This window comes from Octopus sinensis, linkage group LG24 (genome assembly GCF_006345805.1).
Source record: "Octopus sinensis linkage group LG24, ASM634580v1, whole genome shotgun sequence".
Lineage (NCBI taxonomy): Eukaryota > Metazoa > Mollusca > Cephalopoda > Octopoda > Octopodidae > Octopus > Octopus sinensis.
This window is the reverse complement of record NC_043020.1, coordinates 22,030,124-22,036,779: the sequence shown is the minus strand read 5'-3', so window position 1 is coordinate 22,036,779 and position 6,656 is coordinate 22,030,124. Positions and strand designations below refer to the sequence as shown.

General features: G+C 38.3%; 1 pseudogene; it reads right to left on the bottom strand.

Annotated features, from left to right (window-relative positions):
* Window positions 1–4,672: 4,672 nt before the first annotated feature.
* Window positions 4,673–6,656, bottom strand: part of LOC115224107 — a 10,980-nt pseudogene continuing 8,996 nt past the window's right edge.

The following is a 6,656-nucleotide window of genomic DNA, read 5'->3' as shown; positions in this document are numbered from 1 at the left end:
GTACAAACGGACATATACATACACACACATACGTACACAAGCAAAAATACACAAATTTGCACAGAAGGGGGGTGGGGTCAATGTTTCATCGTTTCGGGGTCGATAAATTAAGTACCAATTACGCACTGGTGTCGAGGATTTTTTTCCCAATTTATATCACAGCTTCCGACAAGCTGGGGGCATCCTTTTATGAAAAAATATTTCGCAAATTTTTACAATACTACTAACACTCCACGCGGAAACTCGAGACCGATTTAGGCATATTATTGTTTTGTTTTTGTTGTTTCTGGCCCTTCAAAACCATGGGAGAAGCCTTTTCGGTAAAAAACAAAATAAGGAAAATATTAAATTAATCGATTTAAGAGATATAGCTGTTATTTCTAGTACATGTAGAAAACAGAAGAAGAGGTAAATAATTTGAGCTCGAATGCTGCGATTTCATTGGTTAAAATTCTTAAAATTAAACTACGTTTAAGTTACGAATTACAATTTTGTTTACAATAATGTTTTCTTTTGACACATTCTACCAGTATACGAAGTTTCAAATTTTTTAGTTAACTAGGAAAATCTGGCCTTCAAAAGGAAAAGATCCCAGATAATTGATTTACCGTTTATGAGGTACACGGAGTATAAGAGTTCCATATCAAGATGTTGCGTCTCGGAGTTGAGATTAATTGAATCACTTGTGTTTATCTTTCTCTTGATATGAATATACTTCCAGATATATTAACCGTAGCCGTTTTTCCCGTGGTGAGATTTTCACCTAACCGTTAGAGTTGAATCTGTAATTGTCTTGTGTACAAATTAAATCTTCGTAGATAGAGACGATGTTTGGCGATGAGTTGTGTCTATCGCTTGGTTTTTGCTGCGTCTTCATTATATATTCTGCTTGGTTATTTTTCTCTAGTTATAGATATCCTGTAACCGTTCTTTTCGTGGTGATATTTTCACACTAACAGTATGAGAGGAATCTGTAACATCTTGTGTACAAGCTAAATCTTCGTGGATAGTTATGCTTGGTGATCGCCTGCCTTTCGAACCGGAATATGGTTGGTATGCTCTGTGTGGTCAGAGGTCCGCCCTGAAAAGAACTGGAACCAAAGACGAGCTCTGTGGTCAGAGGTTTAGCTCTGAAAAGAACTAAAAACCTAAGACGAGCTCTGTGGTCAGAGGTTAGCCCTGAGAAGGACTAGAAACCTAAGACGAAAAATGTCTGAGAACACTTCTTTATATAAGGTTTATGTGGCTCAAACGAACTTCAGAAATGAAAAGCTGTGATTGGCTGCTTGGAACAAATGGCGCGAAAATAAGCGGAGGCAAATCGCGTCACGTGACAACCAGCGGTGCGAAAGTAGTAGAGACCACTCGTGTCACATGTCAACCAATCAAGTTAGTGGTTACAACAACGTTGAACTAGCCAAAGATGTTTGTAATCTCAAACGAGATCATTCTTAATACTCTTCTCAAACAGTGAAGATAGCAATGAGGGAAACGATATTGCTACATATATATATATATATATATATATATATATATATATATATGTGTGTGTGTGTGTGTGTTGTGTGTGTGTGTGTGTGTGTGTGTGTGTGTGTGTAGAAAGAGAGAGAGAGAGGATACACTTATACTTAAGGGCACAGAAGCTACCATGCATATATACTATGTATGTGTATATATATATATATATATATATATATATATATATATATATTATATATATATGTAACGAATCTTGCATGCATGATGTGGATTCGATCCACCATAGCCACGGCTACAGAACTTTTCCCACGGCGGAACAATGGTTTTTCTCTGACAGCAGTTTTTACATTTTCCAGATGCCTTTTAGCTAGGCCAAAACAATATCTTCACCTTTCTAACCTCGGATCTTTTCGGTTTGAACGGCAGTTTTTAAAAATAATTTACACGTAACTAAACACTTTTAAACTTCATATACTGGTAGAATGTTTTTATAAAACATCTTTTTCTCTTGGCTTTATTGAGAAAATTCTATAGTTTGTAGGATATTTGTTGTTTTTTTCTTCAATTTCTGCAATTTCAACCAATGACGTCTATTGGGGTGAAAACATTCTGTGCCGTATGAATATGTCCCTCGTTTAAGAAACAGATTGGGTTTATTTATATTTCTGAAGAAAAAAATACATCCTTCCTCCCACCCCTAACCCTAACCCTAAAACAGATTGAAATGCAATTGATCGATACTAGGGTCATAATTATGGGTGACAATTTCATATGACACCGCTAGAAAAAACTGCCGTTCAAACCGAAAAGATCCCTAGCCTCTTCTACTTCACCGAATGCTAGAATAGATAAGAAGACCACCAAATAAATCTATTGTTCTCAACAATATGTCTATCCTTCTAGATCTTAATATATTAAGCTTGGCCTGTAAGGCCGAGAAGCATTCTAGATCTTAATATAAGCAAGCAGATCCCAAGCAAAAATCAGTTAGTCACCGGCCGGGTGACGACTCGGCCAGTTAGTCACCAGCAGGTGACGACTCAAGGAGAACGTAGTCTGGCTGACCAGCTAGAACATTGGAGAAAAGGGAGAAAAGAAGTTTACTGCCAGCATCTGTGAGACAACGTTCCGCATCCTAATATTCGCTCTAGCTCTAATTCTTCCCTTAAAACATCAATCTATCTGTCTCCATAATAACTATTAAACTATGTAAAGAAACATTCTACCGCAGCAAACTTAACTTTCGCGTGCTTTTGGATTTATCAACCAGCCCGTCGAGGCAGAAATTATTGTATACAGTGCTTAGGTGCACCACAACGTATTGTAACGTAACGGTAAATAAATATTTCCTTAAACTTCATGCATTGTCTATCTTACACATATTACAACTTGCCGTCAACATATTACAACATATCGTTACAACTGCTGACTCCAACATTTCATCATAATCTTGTGCACCAAATTAAGAACCAACCGTTACTAACTGGCAACCCCAAATTTGCACCATAACAAGCTACAGAAATTAAACTTCATCGCTTACAACTTGGTGAACCCGTGTAAAGAGAACTACCTGCTAATGCTGCATGCCGCTGCATTTTCGCTAACTTTGAACTATAGAATATCTACAGTCGCTAAACGAAAGGAAAAATAATGACAACCTTCGTCTCCACCAAGATGCACCCTCTATCGACCTGCTACAGAGAGCACTATACTGCAATGCAATCTACGATGTACTTCACAATGCAACACTGCACAAGATTTTCGCCGACCATGAACGCCTATAAGCGCATCATTTCAACAGCTTCATACCCAGAAACTAACTGGAAGAAATTACGGAAGCCAGCACATGCAACCTTTTCGGCACGCACACGCTTTTCCTCTCGTCCCGACGTACACACCCTGCATTGTCTATGAACTTTTGCACGTACACAAGACTCTCACATAGACTTTCAGCAACTCTTTTTTATTTGCATGCACATCTTCTTTTCACTTTCAGCTGTAGACTTTTAACAAAGGACACTATTTTCAGATAAGTTTGTTATTTTCGCTTTTTTATTGTTCTGTTTGCACTGCACATTCACTTTGAAAATGTTTGTATTGTGGCATACACACGCATGCACCTTTCCTCAACGCCTGGCCTTATGCACGCATCTGATCAAATGGTTCGTACACACACAAATGCTATGTCTGTCACATTCATGCACCACACATGCCTTTCTCGCTTGTTTTACATGCTCAATGTGCCCTTGTAGACACAACTCATCTCTGTAAGACCCTAGGTCGGTCACGCATACACACAGAAAGTTGTTTCTCCTTCACAACGCGCCAGCATGCCACACTTTTGTTCCTGCACGATCGAGGCATATAATACCTCATGCTTTGCATACTGGGGTCGATGTAATCGACCGCCTCCCTCCCCGAAATTGCTGGTCTTGTTCCAAAATTTGAAAGCAATATGAGTTAGCAGTAATTTACAGTTTACACATACGCTCAGAGTACAAATATCTCCTTCTGTATCGTCTGCTACAATTCAATGCTATTTCGTTCCCATATTACATCATTCATGGCAGTTTACAGTGGCGGATACAGGGGTGTTGCCCTAGTTGCCCCGGCAACACACTTTCTACCCGAGCCGACACTAAATATAATAAAATTATTTTTTTTCCAGCAGTTTCAAACCATTACCCTTTCATATGCTCTGCTACAACAAAGAACACATAAAAATGGATCCATTTGTTATGAATTTCGATTCCCACCTCATATAGTATTTAAAAAAGAAAAATTGGTGGGCAATAGCCCCCCAAAAGGTCCTGGATCGCGACCCCTGGTTTATAACTCGAGTCTTAATATGTATTGGGGGACATCAATAGCTCTTTCCTACAATACCAGCTCCTTACTAGATAGAATGTTGCACGTGTTAATTCGGTGTAGTTTTCAGTTGCCTCAAGTTGGTGACCGTTTGGAGGTCAACACATGCCGTCTGCACGGAACCAACAGTGAGGTGGGAATTGCTTTTACGATAAAGTGGGTGGCTGGTCTGTTTATATGCCGCCGGTGTTTCACTCTGAATAGGAGACGTGAGGTGGGGGTGTGAGATAGAAGGAAAGAAATGGATTAGCCTGGGGTCGGTGGGGACTACTTGGCAATGGTGTAGCTAGAGCAGTGGTTCCCAAACTTTTAAGAGTCGCGACCCACTATTTATCACACCAGTTTATGACGACCCACTTAACTCTACTGAGTAAAAACATTAATGAAATTAACAAATTTATTTCAGATTACATCTTCAGTGAGGCGTGTGAGAAGGATGAGCCTGTTTCTTGCTACGCTCAATAATAGAATTAACATCGGGTTCAATGCGTGATAGTTTCAGGAGTAAAGAATTTGAGAGCTGCAGTTTATTTCGATATTTGCTTTTAATCCCAACCATTGCTGAAAATCCAGCTTCACAAATATAAGATGACGTGAAAGGGAGAAGTACTTTTAATGCTTCGGTGGAAATGATTGGGTACGAGGTTTGAAGAGACGCCCAGAACTGTACCAATTTTCGGGTGTTAAAAGTCATTTTCAAGGAAGAGTCTTCGGATAAATCGATAAGTTCCTCATCGGTTTTGTTGATATTCCAGTCGTCATGTCAGGCTGAAAGGGGTTCATAATCCATCTTTTCTGTTGCATAGTATTCATCTCTTTATGAAAATAAAATTCAAAACTTTCATTTAACTTATTCAAGTGTTCAGATATCTCAATGATTATACCGTCATCAACTTTTGCTTTATTCTCCATTACAAAAGTTTCAAATGTTTCAAAACAGTCATAATTTCGGTTGTTAATACGATTTTTCCACAAGACAAAGTTTTTTCATAAAACCTCGAATTTTCTCATGAATTGCAAATATACTGATAACTTCTGTTCCTTGTAAATACAAATTCAGGTCGTTTAATTTCGAAAAAATATCTGCGAAATACGTAAGTCTCAGAACAAATTCTTCGTCGCGCAAATATTTCGCAAAATCACTTTTATCTTCTAAAAATATAGCTACTTCTTCGCGGAGTTCTGCAAGTCTTGTTAACACTTTTCCCTTAGAGAGCCATCGTATTTCTGTGTGCAAAAGAAGTGATTTATGATCGCTTCCCATCTCTTCGCACGACTTCTCAAATAGGCGCGATTGCAAAGGCTTTGACTTAATAAAGTTCACTATTTTGCCTGAAGTATTCAAAACATTTTCAAAATGATCAGATATATGTTTTGATACTAACGCTGCCCTGTGAAAGTTACAGTCCATGATGCTTTGGGATTAAGTTCAAGTATTCTGGTCACCACACCACTATTTCTACCGCACATAGCCCGTGCGCCGTCTGTACATATTCCGACACATTTCTGCCAATCAAGATTTTTTGCTCTAATATAAGTATCAACTGTATTAAAAATTTCATCGCTGGTACTTCGATTGACAGGTTCACAGAACAACATATCTTCATGAGGTACAAAGTTCCATATGTAACGTACAAAAACAAGTAGCTGGCTCAAACCTTGTACGTCAGTAGATTCATCGAGTTGTAAAGAAAAAAAAAGGACTTCCACGAATCCGTTCAATAACTTGATTTTCTACCCATTGAGACATTTCATCGATTCTACGCGTGACTGTGTTATTAGAAATAAGAATTGATTCAATTTCTTGTTCACTCTTATCACTCTTATCACCAAAGAAAACTTTAACTGTATCTTTTATAGCTGGAAGAACTAAAGTCTCCCCAATCGGCTTACCAGTTTTTGCGATTCTTAAACTGATCAAGTAAGACACATACAAAGATTTTTCATTTGCTTTGGTGTAATGTTGCATAACGCTCTGTCATATCTTTAACTTGGTTAACATTCGCTCAAAAAATCGAGAGGCTTGTCTTTTAACTCGGAGTGCTTAGTCTCAAGATGACGATGCAATTTGTTTGGACGCATGCTCTCGTTTGAAAGTTGTTCATAACAAATGATGCATCGTGGTCGTGGATCTTCTTCAACTCCATTCCATGTAAATCCCACTCGTAATCATACTTCCTTAATTCTTTGCTTCGCTTTGCCTGGCTTAGTTTTGATTGATTGGTCTTTTCTTCGTTTCGATTCACTGAAGACTCATCGTCATCAGCTTCAACTGACTTTTTTTAACCATTTATCCATAAAATGAAGGA